This window comes from Theropithecus gelada, chromosome 7a, assembly GCF_003255815.1.
Source record: "Theropithecus gelada isolate Dixy chromosome 7a, Tgel_1.0, whole genome shotgun sequence".
Classification (NCBI taxonomy): Eukaryota; Metazoa; Chordata; class Mammalia; order Primates; family Cercopithecidae; genus Theropithecus; species Theropithecus gelada.
The window spans coordinates 48,238,223-48,256,249 of record NC_037674.1 but is presented as its reverse complement, the minus strand read 5'-3'; the positions used below and the strand labels follow the sequence as shown (position 1 = coordinate 48,256,249).

General features: G+C 35.3%; 1 pseudogene; it reads right to left on the bottom strand.

Annotated features, from left to right (window-relative positions):
• Positions 1-8,365, bottom strand: part of LOC112627504 — a 23,618-nt pseudogene extending 15,253 nt beyond the window's left edge.
• Positions 8,366-18,027: the final 9,662 nt, after the last annotated feature.

The window sequence follows — 18,027 nt, the reverse complement described above, 5'->3', positions numbered from 1 at the left end:
ACCGCATGTTCTCACTCATAGGTGGGAACTGAACAATGAGATCACTTGGACTCGGGAAGGGGAGCATCACACACCAGGGCCTATCATGGGGCGGGGGAAGGGGGAGGGATTGCATTGGGAGTTATACCTGATGTAAATGACGAGTTGATGGGTGCTGACGAGTTGATGGGTGCAGCACAGCAACATGACACAAGTATACATATGTAACAAACCTGCACGTTATGCACATGTACCCTAGAACTTAAAGTATAATAAAAAAATAATTTAAAAAATATATTTATTGGGTATGTATGACATTTAAAACCATATAATCTATAGTGGTCAGATGAAAGGAATTAGCCAGGGAAATGCAAATCAAAATCACAATAAAGTATTGTATCATCTCAGTTAGGATGGCTATTATTAATAGGACAAAAAAATAATGAATGCTGGTGAGGATTAGAAGATACTACTATGAACGATTATAAAAACTGAATAACTTTGTCAACAAATTCGAAAACCTAGAAGAAAGGGAGAAATCCCTAGATACATACAACCTACCAACCTACCATTGAACCAGAAAGATGTAGAAAACTTGAACAGACAAATAATGAGTAAGGATATTGAATCAGTAATAAAACCCCCTAACAAAGAAGATCCCAGGCATTACTGGATAATTCTACTAAGAACCAATTGACACTATTAATAATAAATGTTAATTAAATTCATTAACAATAACTAAAGAATTAATTCCAGCTTCTCTTAAACTCTTCCAGAAAATTGAAGAGGAGGGAATACGATCAAACTCATTCAGCATTACCTTAATACTAAGGCCAGACAAAGACACTAAAAGAAAAGAAAACTACATACTAATAACTCTGATCAATATAAAAGCCAAAGTCTTCAGGAAAATACTAGCAAACTGAATTTGGCACACCACATTAAAAGGATCATACATCATGACCAAGTGAGATTTAACCCTAGAATGCAAGGAAGTTTCAACATATGAAAATCAACCAATGTGATATACCACATTAGCAGAACAAAAGGTAAAAATCTTTAGAACACATGAATATCTCAATAGATACATACAAAGCATGTGACAAAATTCAACAATCTTTCATGATAAAAACACTCAACAAAATGAAAGCCATATATGAAAATAGTCCACAGCTAACATCATATTTGATGATGAAAAATCAAAAGCTTTTCCTGTAAGATGAAGGACAAGGCAAGTATGCCCACTCTTGTCACTCTATTCAACATAGTAATGGAAGTCATTGCCAGAGAAGTCAGGCAAGAAAAAGAAAAAAAGGCATTCAAATCAGAAATAAAGAAGTAAAAGTGTCACTGCTCACAAATGACATAATCTTGTAGATAAAAAAAAAACAAACTAACAATTCTACCAAAAGTTAGAACTAATAAATTCAACAAATTGTAGCACACAAATTAATATTCAAAGATCATATGCATCTTTATAGACTAAGAGTAGATGATCCACAAATAAAATTGAGAAAGCAATGCCATTTATAATAGTAAGGAAAAGAATAAATTACTTAGGAATAAACTTAACTAAGGAGGTGAATGATCTGTATACTAAAAACCACAAAACATTGCTGAGATAAATTAAAGAAGGCACAAATAAATGAAAAGACACCTCACATTTATGGATTAGAAATCTTAGTATTGTTAAAATGTCTATAATTACCCAAAGTGATCTTCAGATCCAAGACAATCCCTATCAAAATCTCAGTGACTTTTTTTTCAGAAGTAGATAAATCAATCCTAAAATTCATATGGAAACACAAAGGTCCCCAAATAGCCAAAACAATTTAAAGAAAGAACAACAAAGCTAAGGGCTCAAACTTCCTGACTTCAAAACATACTACAAAGCTACAGTTATCAAAACAGTGTGATACTAGCATAAGGACAGATATGTAGAACAATGTAACAAAATAATAATAATTAAAAAATACAGAAATAAATCCACATATATTTGATCAAATTACCTTCAACAAATGTACCAAGACTAAACAATGAGGAAAGGATAATCCCTTAAACCAGGTGTCCCCAATCCCTGGGGCCACAGAATGGTACCGGTTTGTGGCCTTTTGGGAACTGGACTGCAAAGCAGGAGGTGAGTGGCGGGCAAGCAAGCATTACTGCCTGAGCTCTGCCTCTTGTCAGATCAGTGGCACATTAGATTCTCATAGGAGCATGAACCCTATTATGAACTGCATGTGAGGGATCTAGGTTGCATACTCCTTATGAGAATCTAACTAATGTCTGATGATCTGAGGTGGAACAGTTTCATCCTGAAAAAAATCCTCCCCACCCTGCCCCTGTTCATGGAAAAATTGTCTTCCACAAAACTGGTTCCTGGTGCCAAAAATGTTGGGTATACAAATGATCTTGGGAAAACTGAATATCAATATGAAAAATAATGAAATTAGGCCCCTTTTATTATACCATACACAAAAATCAACCCAAAATGCTTTAAAGAATTAAACATAAGACCCAAAACTATACAAATCCTAAAAGAAAACACAGGGGAAAATCATAACATTGGTCTTGGCAATGACCTTTTTTTAATGTGACACCAAAAGTATAGTCAAAAAATAGACAAGTGGGACTGCAGAAAACTAAAACGCTTCTATGAAGCAAAGGAAATAATCAGCAGAATGAAAAGACAACCTACAAAATAGGGGAAAATATTTGCAAACCATATATTTAACAAAAGTCTAATATCTAAAATATCTGAGTAACTCCTACAACTCAGTAACAAAAAACCTGCAAAAATAAACTGATTGACTATAGATAAAAACTTTGCATAGACATTTCTCAAATAAGACATACAAATAGTCAACAGGTATATGAGAAGATGATCAATATCACTAATCATCAGGGAAATAAAAGTAAACTATAATGAGCTATCACCTCACACCTGTTAAGATGGCTATTATTATAAAAAGCAAAACAAAAAAAGAAAATAAGTGCTGGTAAAGATATGGCAAAATTGGAATGCTTGTGCACAATTGGTGGGAATGTAAAATGGTGCAGCCTCGATGGGAAACAGTATGGCAAGCCTTAAAAAATTAAAAATAAAACTACCATATCATCCAGAAATTTCACTTCTGAGTATTTTCCAAGATGTGGAAACAACATAAACATCCATCAGCAGATGAATGGATAAATAAAACGTGGTCTATACATACCATGGAATATCATTCACATTTGAAAAAGAAGGACATCCTGTCATATGCGACAACATAGATGAACCTTGAAGACATTATGCTTAGTGAAATAAGCTGGTAACAGAAAGACATATACTGCATGATTCTGCTTACATGAGGTATTTAAAGTAGTCAAATTCTTAGAAGCAGGATATAGAATGGTAGTTACCAGTCACTGGTAGAAGTAGAAATGGGAAGTCGCTGTTAAATAGGTATAGAGTTTCAGTCATGCAAGACGAAAAAGTTCTAGAAGTCTGCTGTACAACAATAGATAGATAGATAACAATACTGTATACTTACAAATTTGTTAAGAGGGTAGACTTCATGTTATATGTTGGTTACTACAATGAAAAAATAAAAAAAAAACAAATATACAAAACAGTTGGTGAGAAGTGTTCTAACAGAGATCTATCAACTCAAAAACCTAAGGCTTAAAGTATATTCTTCCCTCTACCTTGTCTTACATAACGTGCCAACAACGCTTAGAGATCTTTCTACTTAGACTCTTCTATATTATTGCTTTAGTAACTTCAAATTAGGATTCCATATTTTTGCTGGGGCAAGTATTACAATCAATTCCAAATCGGTCTCTTTGCCTCTTTTTCATATTTAATAAATTCTCATCACTATAACCAGAAAAAAAAATCTATGTTAAAATGTAAATCTTATGCATCTTTCCTGATTCAATCTCTTACATGCCCAAAAGGGAAAATACTAATTCCTTACATTGATTACTGGTTGCCATCTACTTCTTCAGTCTCATCATTCTAGCTATGCCAAACTCTTTTATTTTTGTTCACACAGGAACTCATATCCCTCCTCACTCCCAACCTCCTGGCAAACATTTTTTATATGCCAATATTGCGTTTATCATCACTTCCCAATGATACTTTTCCTGATCCCTGAGCTGCAATCCCAGGAAGAAAATATGTATCCCGTTTATGTCTCTACTATACCTTATGAATTCTCCTGTCCCAGCATGTATAGTTTTTAATTGTATCTTCATTTGTTGTTATGTATGTATCTCTTACTAGACTGTAAAATTGATAGTATTTGCTTCAACATTTATTTTCCAGCAATAAGCACTGTGCCTGATGCTCAGGAAATGTCTGTTTTGTGTATGTATACACAGTCATATGTATGAACAAATGCACAGATATGTGAATGAATGAAAAAACAAGTGAATAAATTTCTATGATAACTAAATTTCAGATGGCTGGCAACTTCCTTCACTGCAGCCCTCCCATTAATTTCCTTATATTTTACAAATCCAACTTTACATTAGAAAAAATCCCTGTGATTAAATTTAGTGCTATCAAGAACCATAAAGTCTTGGCCTTGAGCGATGGCTCATGCCTGTAATCCTAGCACTCTGAGAGGCTGAAGTGGTGCAGTTTGTGTGTGGACAGGTGTTTAAGACCAGCCTGAGCAACATGGCGAAACCCCCACTCTACAAAAAAATACAAAAATTAGCTGGGCATGGTAGTGTGTGCCTGTGATCCCAGCTACTCAGGAGGCTGAGCTGAGAGGATCACTTAAGTCCTGGAGGTCAAGGCTGCAGGGACCCTTACTCGCACCACTGCAATCCAGCCTAGGTGATGAAGTGAGACCCTCTTTCAAACAATAACAACAACAACAACAACAATAAAAACAAACTCATAGAATCTTAAAATTGGAAGGAAACTCCAGCCAATATATTAAATAACCACAAAATCACAGTGGATTAACATAAGAAAAGTTTACTTCTTGCTAATACAAAATCTAGTTGGTTATTCATGTGACTTCCTATGCAGTTCAAGCTTTTTCTACCTAGTGGCTTTGCCATCCTCTAGTGACCCTTCAGAGTCTTCTGCTGGATCCCCCACACTTATCTAGCCAAGAGAGAGAATGTGGAGGGTTACAATGTTGTTTTTAGGTTCCAGAACAGAAAGTAGTGCACATTACTTCCAACCACATCTTATTCAGAGTTTACCACATGACCAACCTAATTGCAAGGAAGGTTGCATAATATAGAGGAACATGTGGATATGGGTGAGCACTGGCTGTCCCAATAGCAGTCATCTATTCCTACCTGATGTTGGAATACATCTGGGAGCATCTCTAAGAATATTGTCTTAAAAAAAAGCATTCTATGACTATGGAGAACACATTATCTCCACAAGGCAGCCTATTCAATTATTGTATAATTCTTGTCATCAGAAAGTTCCCTTTATGCTGAACTATAATCTCACTCTTGTGGCAAGACAGAGTAAACCTATTTTTCTTCCATATAGTCCTTCAAATATTTGAATAAACTAGCAGGATCCCCCAGCCTCTTATATTCTTTAGGATAAATATTTACAATTCTTGATAATTTCTTATAGGAACTATACACTATTATGGTTACCCTCTTCTGGATATACTTAATGAAGAGTGTTAATGTACTTCTTAAAATATGAGACCATATACCAGATGTGGCCTAACTCATACAGAATAGGACATTGACTTCCTGTATTCTAATCACTATGTAAAATGAGGTCATCTGTGTGAAGGTACTTTTTACACTATGAAGCAACACACTCATGGAAGGTATCATTATTATTATAAATGTAGTTTGAGATTGTGTGAGCTTATTCAGCAGCCACATCACACTGTTGGCTAGTATTTTAAACCTGTCATCAGCTAACCCCCCAAACCTTTTTCATAGGAATTACTACATGAAAGAGCCCCGTAATCATTTCTTCCATGGTCAGTGAAAAAACACATTCATTTTTTTTTTTTTTTTTTTGCCTATGAGAAAATAGACCTAATGATGTCTAGATTTCTGGGGCTAAGTACTAACTTAAAATTCCTGACAAGTTTTAAGTCCTATCTACCTACACAAACCATTTTGACCAAAATCAGTGCTTTTTTTTGGGAAAAAACCTGCAAATGTAGTTAGCTAAGCATATTTTTTTTTGTCTGCATGACAATAAATACCTGATTTAAAAGATTTTAAATCAATTTGTGGCATTGGTGTGGGGATGGCCTTAAATTTTTGATTTCCTCTTTAGTAGCTAATGGTTTCTTTTCATTAACTGCTCTCTGTGGTTAAGAACTGCACATTTTTCTTGGAATTTTGCAAACAGAATGAACAATTCAAATTATGTGAAACACAGAAACCATAAATAATAGTAGCCTTAAGATTGTATGATTAGTACAATTAAAGCAATAGATATGGATAAACATAACTTTTCCATTATATTATTCTCCCTCTCTAGGAACATTCTGGATCAATTACTACACAAGCCCATAAATCAGAGCAATCTCTTAAATTCAGGATTAGCAGCCCATAATGAAAGGATCAGAATTTTTGTGAATGCAGTTATTTTCATTTTTAGCTTATTTGTACTCCCCAAAAGTTTCCAGTTAATTAACTGGACTACTTTAATCAGTGAATGGCTACTACATTACAGAATGTTTGATTTATATTAACGCTCTTTGGTCTTGGTAGACCAGAATTTCCAGTTATCTAAATAAGAGAAAAAAGAAGGAAGCTAGCTTTATTATTGTATAGTGAAAAGTACACAGCAGTTTTGACTGAACTGAAATAAAATATCTCTCTAAATACTTACCTCAAGGAGGCAGTGGTGTACTCTACGTAGGTGGATGACTACAACATACCCTCCCTTACCACATGCATGAGTGTCCTGGGGCTGCTGTAACAAAGTGCCACAAATGGGTAGCTTAAAACAAATTTATTGTATCACTGTTCCAGAAACTAGAAATCTGAAATCAATTTGTCAGCAGTATAGTTTCCTTCTGGAGGCAAAAAGGGAGAATCTGTTCCATGTTTCTCTTCTAGCTTCTGGTAGTTGCCAGCAGTCCTTGATGTGCCTTGACTCGTAGATGCATCACTCAGATCTTTGTCATCACATGGCGTTTTCTCCTTGTGTCTCCTTTTGTCCTCAGATTTCACGTTTCATGTACGGTCACCAATCATTGGATTATAGGGCTCACCCTAATCCAGTATCACCTCACTGTAACTCAGCAAAGGCCCTATTTCCAAATAAAGTCACATTCACAGGTATTCAGGGTTTAGGTACATAAATTTTGGAAGGAAATCAATTCAAGTCATAACACCATACCTACTTACATCGAGATCTGTATGAGAGTGAACATCTGGATGAGAAGTAAAGCCTTCAATCTCAAAATAAGAAGTTTGCTGAGCTAAAATCTGAATGCCTGGATATTTAAGTTTTCATGTTATTGGAGCTCCTGGAAAGATACACTATTAGACAAACACATAGGCAGGTCTCATGCAGATCTTAAAAGGGAAGTCCTATATAAAAATAGGCTGTAACCTGTGTATTGAATCTACAAGTCTCACTTACCAAGTCCAAGGGAGGAAATCCCTGCATATAAATGAAGCTTCTTTCAAAATTGGGCCTTATTTGAAGTATTATTTTTTCTTTCCTATCTTAAGGCCATAGGGCCTACTCATTTTATGACATAAATATTTCCTCATCATCTGGACAATTCTGAGATCCTGATGTGTTTATGGAGTTTGTGTTTATGGAGCAACATCAGTTTATAGATCAGAAAAAAATGAATAAAATTCTTTCATTATGACAAAATACTGAGGAGAGCAAAATCTGGTCAATATAATCTTAAGGGTGTATGTACAAATCACAGAAGTGGTATAGTAAGCAAGTACAATTTCAGGGTTATATTCCTTTCTTACCTTAGCCAAACAAATTGTGAAGAAAATAAGTAGTTTGGGAAGTAGAGCAAAATAGCTGACATATAATCTATTGCTGTCTTGTATGTAGATTATAGATAATTGTAAATTTAGTTTTTAGATTCTTCCTGCATAAGGGTGCTGCCACCAGGATTTCTTTAAGTCTATACATATAATGCAACCCATGTCCTCCTAGCATCTAATCCATGGCAGTGAAGATTCCATGTATAGTCAGTATAAATAATAGGCAGTTCAGATAATAGACAATCAAAAACTACTGAATAAATCAGTGTAATGTTACCATGCCCCAGTAAATAGAGGTGTAGCATACAAGTCTATTGTAATTCCTATATCCTTAGTGCTGGTATGGTAATGTGGGATGGTTTAGTTCTTGTTCTGTCTAGAGCCTAAAATGACCCTACGCTTCCTTCCTTACCTGAGTATGCTCCCTCATGTCCACAAATATGTCCTTTACCAATGTACACTAATCCGCATAAATTTTAAATAATACTTCATACACACAGATAATTTAAGCAAAGGTCTATGAGATTTAACTGATTTAACACTTATCAAGTGCTAATGATGTACCAGGCACCATTATAAACACTGAAATTTAAGACAGACATGGTTTCTTCTCTCATGGTGATTACTGTCTAGCACGGAAGACAGAGATTAAGTAAATTAACCTACCATTTTACATAAATATAAAATTACAAATTTTTAAGTGTTACGAATGAAAATAAGAGAGAACATACATTAGATTGTGGATGAGTAGAAATGCATAGTTTTAGTAAGTTGATAAGGTAAACTTTAAAAGATGAGAAGGAGGCACCATGTTAAAAGTAAGAAAAAATGTGCCTCAGTTAGGCAAAATAGTAGATATTAAGGTCTTGCAGAAGGAATAAATGTTGAGAATATTTGAGATACTTCATTTAATTCCAGTATAGCTAAACATTGCCATCTGTGAAGATGGAGATAGGAGTGGTGTGAAGTGACATCAGAGAGGTAAGGAGTAGTCACGTCATGTCAAACATCATAGGCGGGTTCTAATTAAAGAAGTTTCATGATGTAATTTATGTACATTTATACTTTCTAACTTTTTATTTTGACATAATTGTAGACTTACAGAAGTATTGCCAAAGCAGCACAGAGATGTCCTATATACCTTTTCACCCAACCAATTTTTATGAGGACTCTGGTTAAAAGGATACTGCAGTATTTCAGGCAAAAGCTGAAGGCAATTCAGTCTAAGGTGTTGGTGGAGATGGAAAAAAGTGATTGATTGTTTGAGATGAGGTAAGATTAACAGCACTTCCCTGAAATTAACCTACTGTACCTCAGACACTCTATTGAGAGCTGGAAATGCAGTAGTGAGCCAAAAAGACATGTTTCTTGTCTTTAAGAAGCTTGTAGTCTAGCAGACTTGGCAATGGATTGGATACAGGTAGGTGGGAAAGAGAGTAGGTGTAAGAAAGTCTTTCAGGTCACTGAACAACTCAATGAGTAAAGATAATATTTACTAAAGTGGTTATTTCAGTTACCTATTACTCTATAATACCCTCTCCCCAAATGGTGGCTTAAAAGACCAATGATTTATTATTTCTCATGATGCCATGGGTGTCCAGGTGGTTCTCCTGCTGCACATGATTTTGACTGTGGCCTCTCTTGCGGTTCCATACAGCTGAGAGCTTGGCTGGGCCTGGAACAACCCATAACTCACATTCTTGGGCCTTGATGCTGATCTTTGACAGAAGCAGTTAATTTTTTCTTCATGTGGCTTCTCTCTCCACACAACATTTTATTATGCACTCTTCTGGTACAAGCTTCTTTACTTCATTGCTTTCTTCTAAGACAGTGAGAAGATTCCAGGCCTCTTAAAGACTAGGCCTGGAATGGGTGTAACTTTCACTGCATTCTCTTGGTAAAAGCAAGTCACAGTGCCTGCCCAAATTTAGGGAGACATGAAATTGGTTCCACCTCTGAAAAGGAGGAGATAAATTCATATAATGGTTTTTGGCAAATTTGGAAACAATATATCACCATGGAAAAGTCTGAAAGGAGATGGGGATTATAAATCATAAGATCAAATGAGAGGTCAGAATATTTCAAACTGAGGAGCTCTTAAGAGAGCTTCTGGTCCATCCACATTGTTTTTCACATGAGAAAACTCAAGCCCAGAGAGAAAAACATAACCTATTTAAGATCATACATCTACTTAGTACATAGTATCCCAGGTACAGTCATCCCAAATCAGCTAGTGTTTTTTAGACTACATTTCTGCTCCCTCTTTATGTAACAAAATGTAATCTATTCTTGAGTTTCCCTCTTTCTCTTAACATTTTCAAGCTAACATTTCAATGAAATGTAACTCATTTCCAGGGAACCTCATGGGTTTCTTATGTCTGTAGAAGAATAAGTAAATGGAGCACCATCTTAGGAAACCAAGAAAGAAATTGGGCTCTGGCTCTGTTTTATTCCTAGTGTCTTTTTCCCAAATAGATTCATGTTGTGCCATTTTATTTTATTGTTACTCTGTCAAGAAAATGAGTTGTTTGAATTTGAATGTCTCATATATTCTGTAAATTACAAATAGCAACATTTGGCTCTACTATTTTGACCTTTTCGACAATGTGTAATTTTCAGGGTATGCCATCACACATCTCTTGTTTACAGCCTCAGTGAACTGTGGAAAAGAGGTGGCATGGCCATCAAGTCAAAATACACAATACTGAGAAGGTCAAAATAATGTATCATAAGACTATTTTTCAAAGCAAGGATTAAAATTAGGATAAATCTGTCTTATTACTCCCTTCCTCCTCCCATCATACACACACAAGCAAATGTGATTTAAAAGACTGCATAAGATGATGCAGAAATGAATAATATAATGGCTAAAGTTGTACTATTTTTTTTACTTCATTTTGAGAAGGAATTATACTATGTATAGGCAGACTCTAGATCCACATTACAAATAGGTTCGATAGTGCTACATTTATCAATCCTAGTCTTAAAACTTTCTCAGGGATCTCAAGGATCTCTAATTATCTCTAATTATCAAAAACTTTAACTACAAATTTAATTTTAATTTATTTTGATGTTAATATTGAAAAACCACTTAGCATATATTTAGGAGAGGAACAGTTTATATCCAGAAATCAAAATAATTGTAAGGTTTAAACTTTGCCAAAGTTCAAAATCATTACCTACTTCAGTGGCTTTCTCCTTTTAGTAGTGGAGCCATGTCTACAAAAGCAAATTAGAACCAAAGCCCTGTATGAAAACACATTGAGAGGAAACAGCTTTAGTGAAGGAGAAAATCCCAAATGAGGTCCCCATCTCAGTAGGCCCCAGCCGCTGCAATAGATCTCCTAAAGCTCTGCAGAGTGGCTTTTGAAAACCTCAGTTCTATTGCAATGTATAGCTGCCTAAAAGAGCAACTGACCCTCTACCAAGTAAACCTTTGTTATTTTGTCCCAAGGAAGAATAAAACCCAGGATCTCCCTGAGCACAAAAGAGAGTTATAATAATTATTTTTTAAAATTTCTTCTAAACCCACTATAGCAACCTTGACAATACTAGGCCCATGGTTAGATTCCATTCAATGCTTCAGACTACTTAAAAATCTCACTCTTCAAGATTAGGATCCTTTTAAGAGATCATATTACTAAAATTAGCATAAATAACTGGTTTCAGTAACAGTAACCAAAGCTCATGGCCATAAGTCATAGATGTATGGATAGATTATTCAAATCACTTAGCCTTAATCCTTAAATTATTTTCCTTTTTATCAAAATAAATATATAACTGTTTGAATTTCGTATTGCCTCCATACTGCTACTTGAATATCATAAGGTTTACCTCAAGTAGTTAACATTTGCCAGCTCTGAAAAAAAAAAAAAAAAAATAGTCCTCAGGTGATGCACTTACAGCATCAGAAGTTGGAAAGAACAGTTGTGAAGCCACCCACAGAAGGCTCTTCAGAAGCTGGCAGAAAAGAAAAAAAACAATGAAAGCTTTTTTTTTTTTTTTTTTTTTTTTAAATCCATTCCTCTCTATGTTCAACACTGGGAGCCTTATGCATTGATCAAGCACCGACACTTACAGATTCATTCTCAAAGCAGTGGGGGAAGTATTGACTAGTAACTACGAATTAAATCACAGTAAAACCACAGAAAAATAATTAGCAAATTACCTTCTTAAAGCAAAGAATACTTCCCTAAGTGTCAGGAGATAAACAATAAGATCACTGCTGTGTCACAAAGAGTGTTGGTGATACTGGCAAGTAATTTACCTCTGTAACTCAGCTTTTTCTTTCTAATCCATAAAATAGGGATTCATTCATTCATTTAACAGATATTTATTGACCACTTGATATGTGTTAGGCACAATTCTAGGCATTGGAGGTATAGCATTTAAAAAGACTGATAAAGTATTAGCCCTCACAGAGCTTACATTTTAGTTGAGAGACAATTATTACCACAAACAAATATATAAAATGTTCACAGATTCTAATAAAGTTCTATGAAGGAATAAAACTAAATTATATGATAGAAAATAACTGGATGAGGCTATTTCATATAAGATAATCAGAGAACATCTTACTAAAGACATCACACTGAGGCTGAGAACTAGGGTAGGAATGAGCCAACATAGGAAAAAGCTTGAGGAACTTATGGCAAAGGTTGACTTTCATTGGCCAATATGGCCAATATTACAGACTAGGACAAATGTGGGCATAGACTTGAGAGAAGATGATTTGACTTTATAATAACTAGGCCCATGAAATTGGCTTCATTGGTAGCCTCTGGACACCAGAAAACAAACAGAAATTTATCATGGTTAAAATGTTTTAAAATTTAAAAATTATTTTCAGTTTCATAAGGTAAGAGATATAATTGCATATATGTATGCTAGGTCCTTCCCACAGTGAGCAGTGAGCAAGTAACCAATGAAAAACATTGCAAAGGGGAGATCAATGATTATATGTAGGTTGTAGCCACAGAATAGACCAATTAGACTGTTATCCAGTTGACCTTATTAGCACTGGTCTCTAAAAGCAACCGAAACTAGGTGCCAAAAACCTTAGGGTAGTGTTTCCCTCTAATCCAGCAAGACACACTTAGAAGCAAGAGTTTTATTATCAACTAAATTTAGGAAAGGGCTTACACCCTCTCTTCATCTTAGACATTTATAGTGAATATTGGTCCATCCAAATCTCTGCAGCCAGGCATGGTGGTTCATGCCTGTAATCCTACCATTTTGGGAGGCCAAGATGGGAGGATCATTTAAGGCCAGGAGTTCAAGAACAGTTTGGGCAAATTAGTAAGACCCCTATCTCTACAAAAAAAAAAAAAAAATTAAAATCAGCCTGGTGTCATCATGTGTGCCTGTAGTTTCAGCTACTCGGGAAGCTGAAGAGGGAGATGCTTAAGCCCAGGAGTTTGAGGCTGCAGTCAGCTGTGATGGTGCCACTACACTGTAGCCTAGGTGACAGAATGAGACCCTGTCTCTAAAAAATTTAAATTTAAAACAGCCTCTGCAGTATCATATAATAAAGAAACTGGTTGAACATTGTTTAATTAATCATTTCTATATTTCAACATGGAATACTTTGCATGGTAATGTGTGTGTGTGTGTGTATGTGTGTGTGTACATGTGCTTGTGTATATGTGTCTGTATGGGTGGCATGCGTGTATGTATGTACATTATCCATGTTTGTCATATTCACCAACATCTCACTGAGCACACTGTATGAAAAGCTAGGTATGAGTTTTGGTAATGTGTGTGAAAACCAAACTGATTCTGTCTTTGGTAGCACTGAACTTTACCCCATGTGGTGGATACAATAATGCCTCCTCAAAAAATGTCCACAGTCCAATCCCTGGAACCTGTGAGTATATCACCTTCATGGCAAAGGGAAATTAACATTGCAGCTGGAATTACCTTGTGTTATCTGAGCGGGCATGGATTATACGGGTACTTAAAAGTGAAAGAGAGAGGCAGAAGAATAGGTCAGAGTGATATGATGTCATGTCAGAAGGACTGAACTTACTGATGCTAACTTTGAAGATGGTGGAAGGGGTCACTAGCCAAGGGTTGTGGCAGCTACCAGAAGCTGGATAAAACAAGAAAACAGATTGTTACCTAGAGTATCAAGAAAGGGATGCAGTCCTGCCAACACTTGATTTTAGCCCCAGACTTGTGACCTGCAGAACTGTAAAACAATAAACTTGTGTTGTTTTGCCACGAAGTTTGTGATAACTTGCACAGCAGTAATAGATAACTAATAGACCTCATCTTGTGAGTAGGAATGCACTGCACTGAAAGAGGAACCAGCACCATATAGAGAGTTCATTTAGTGGGTTACTTTGTTGACATGACAAAGGAAATGTAGTTTCCTCAGTCATATTGACTGAGATACACTAGTGAAGTTGACCACTCACATTTACATTATGAATGCAAATCAAGATCTAATTAAGCTTTATTAAGCAGGCAAATCATTTCACTTATCAGCATTTTCATATTTTTTACTGATTCTGTTTAGCTCTTATGATTTCAGAAAAGATTATTGGTCATGTTGAGATAACAATTTTCTATCATATCAGTTTTGGAGCTCCACAGGGACATCATGAGTATGAATAATGTCTATTTTTACTCATTTCATTTCTGCAGCAAGTATTCTTGGGTTCTGCTTCTTGAAAGCTGGAAGGCATTTTCTAGGAAGTCTCTTTCCTGTAGGCTATTTTGTGCTGTCCTATATATATACAAAAAGAGCTCTTATAGACCTAGCCCCAGTATGACATGTACTTTGAGATTTTTTTCTAGCCACAAAGAATTTTCTCTGATTTACCCACCCACCCACATGTGTCCTCTCCATAATAAATAGCTGGAATTTCATTGGTCAGCATAAGATTACAGACTGGGACAGTGACTTTGGCCATGGACCAGAAAGAAGCTGAATGGTCTTTATAACAACTGGACCCATGAACTTAGCCTCATGAACTAAGAGGAAAAACAAATATTTCTACTTTAACTTTGAGAATGACTGTCTTAGCATCTTCTGGTTAGCACAATATTGAGCAGGAGACTATCACTCCCTTTTATCAAACATCTTGAAATAAACACCAAGTGGATGAGACTCTGTTAATATCTAATGCTCAACTGAATGTTTTAAAAAGAAAATATTTTGTGTTTTTTAAATTGAATGCCACTCTATGTATATACTAGGAACTACATTTATACAAGTCCTTTTTCAAGTGGTTGGCTCCTTGAGTAATAGCTAAGAGAGGAACTAAAAACTTGAGTCATGCCAAGTTTAAAATATTTTGTGTGATACAAATACTTAACGACTCTAATTTCAAACTGTTAATGTCTTTTCTGTCTAATTTCAGTCCTCTCTAATTTCAGTTCTCTCTAATTTCACCCAGAAATATGGTATTTCACCCAGAAATACCATATTTCTGGGTGAAAAACTGTCACAAGCAGCTTTTGTTTTTATGGATTATTAATATGTTCCAATTGAACAATAATTAAAATAGGTATTGTAGTTGGACACAGGCCTTTCACCTCTCCTCCGGGGTTTCTTATTGAACTCTGGTCAGTGGTGAGAACTAGCTCTAGAATCTATTGATGAATTCTACTCCAGCAGAGCTGGCTCTGAGTCATAAGATGACATTTCTCTGGTGTTTTCCTGTAGATAGGAAACCTTTTTCTATATCTTTTGGAAACATGGAGAACAAAGTGGTACTTCAACTGTGGCTTTTCTTTTATTTGCCTCATAAAATCCCATGAGGTATTAGTAACCATATTTCTCAAACTAAAAATTAGAATGATTACCTAAATTGTTTTTCCCTAATTTGTGAATTTATTTGTGTGGAAATCTTACAAAGGTGTAAAAATTAAATCACATTTTGTTATATATTTAACATATCACATTTACTGAAAAGAATAAAATTCATGAGATGAGGGCAGTTCAAGAAAAATTCAAGTAATAAGAGTAATTAATTCTTCAAAGGAGTGTCAGACAATATCTACAAATAATTACAAGAGAAATAATCCAGCAATGCCAGATTTCTTTTTCTATATAATAACATATAGTCAAAAGAACCAGATGACTATATATATTTTTATACTTTAAGTTCTGGGGTACAAGTGCAGAACATGCAGTTTTGTTACATAGGTATACATGTGCCATGGTGGTTTGCTGCACCCATCAACCCGTCACCTACATTAGGTATTTATCCTGATGCTATCCTTCCCTTAGTCCCCAACATGCCCTGGTGTGTGATGTTCCCCTCCCTGTGTCCATGTGTTCACATTGTTCAGCTCCCACTTATGAGTGAAAACATGCAGTATTTGGTTTTCTGTTCTTGTGATAGTTTGCTGAGAATCATGATTTCCAGCTTGATCCATGTCCCAGCAAAGGACATGAACTCATCCTTTTTTATGACTGCATAGTATTACATGGTGTATATGTGCCAAATTTTCTTTATCCAGTCTATCATTGATGGGCATTTGAGTTGTTTCCAAGTCTTTGCTATTGTGAATAATGCTGCAATAAACATACATGTGCATGTGTCTTCATAGTAGAATTACTTATAATCCTTTGGGTATATACCCAGTAATGGGATTGCTGGGTTAAATGGTATTTCTAGTTCTAGATCCTTGAAGAATTGCCACACTGTCTTCCACAATGATTGAACTAATTAACACTCCCACCAACAGCGTAAAAACATTCCTATTTCTCCACATCCTCTCCAGCATTTGTTGTTTCCTGACTTTTTAATGATCGACATTCTAACTGGCATGAGATGGTATCTCATTGAGGTTTTGATTTGCATCTCTAACAACCAGTGATGATGAGCATTTTTTCATGTTTATTGGCAGTGTAAATGTCTTCTTTTGAGAAGTGTCTGTTCATATCTTTTGCTTACTTTTTGATGGGATTGTTTGTTTTTTTCTTGTAAATTTGTGTAAGTTTTTTTGTAGATTCTGGATGTTAGCCCTTTGTCAGATGGATAGATTGAAAAAATTTTATCCCATTCTATGGGCTGCCTGTTCACTCTGATACTAGTTTCTTTTGCTGTGCAGAAGCTTTTTAGTTCAATTAGATCCCCTTTGTCAATTTTGGCTTTTGTTTTCATTGCTTTTGGTGTTTTAGACATGAAGTAGTTGCCCAAGCCTATGTCCTGAATGGTATTTCCTAGGTTTTCTTCTAGGATTTTTGTGGTTTTAAATCTTACGTTTAAGTCTTTAATTCATCTTGAGTTGATTTTTGTATAGGAAGGGGTCCAGTTGGGAAAAATGGCTAGCCAGTTTTCCCAACACCATTTATTAAAAAGGGAAACTTTTCCCCATTGCTTGTTTGTGAATGACTATATATTTTTAACTTTTTGGCCAGCCCTATATGAATTTATGAGTCTTTTCTAAAATAATGTGGACACAAAGGAAACAGAAAACCAAGAGAGTAATCAATAATCTAATGCTTATATAATTTATACAATTACTTTGTTTAACATAGTTTTTTTAATTGACCAAACTTTATCAATCAAAAAAGAAAAACCTGGATTTTCATGAACAAATGCTCTTAGAGAAAGGCCTACCCTAGGTTGAATGTCATTCTTGTCTGAGGTTTACTCTCCCCCAACATTGAAGCATCCCATTTTTCCTTGATGGTTCTATGAATAGTTTCTAAATCATTTATACTAAATCATTCAGGACCTGACAATTCCATTTTACCTTTAGGAACTGGATCACTTGCCATCCAGGATGAGATTATCACCTCTAAATTTACTCCTGGCCAGAAGCATCAATCTAGCATTTTCTTGTCCTCTGCCCTCACTAAATTTCTTTGAAGTATTAGGTTTTATAACTATCCTTTGTCATTGTTTATGGCATCTGTTGTGTGCTCTTTCAAGAATTCATGAAAAAATTTTTTTTATCTTTATTTATTATTATTATTATTATTATTATTATACTTTAAGTTCTAGGGTACATGTGCATAACGTGCAGGTTTGTTACATATGTATACTTGTGCTATGTTGGTGTGCTGCACCCATCAACTTGTCAGCACCCATCAACTCGTCATTTACATCAGGTATAACTCCCAATGCAATC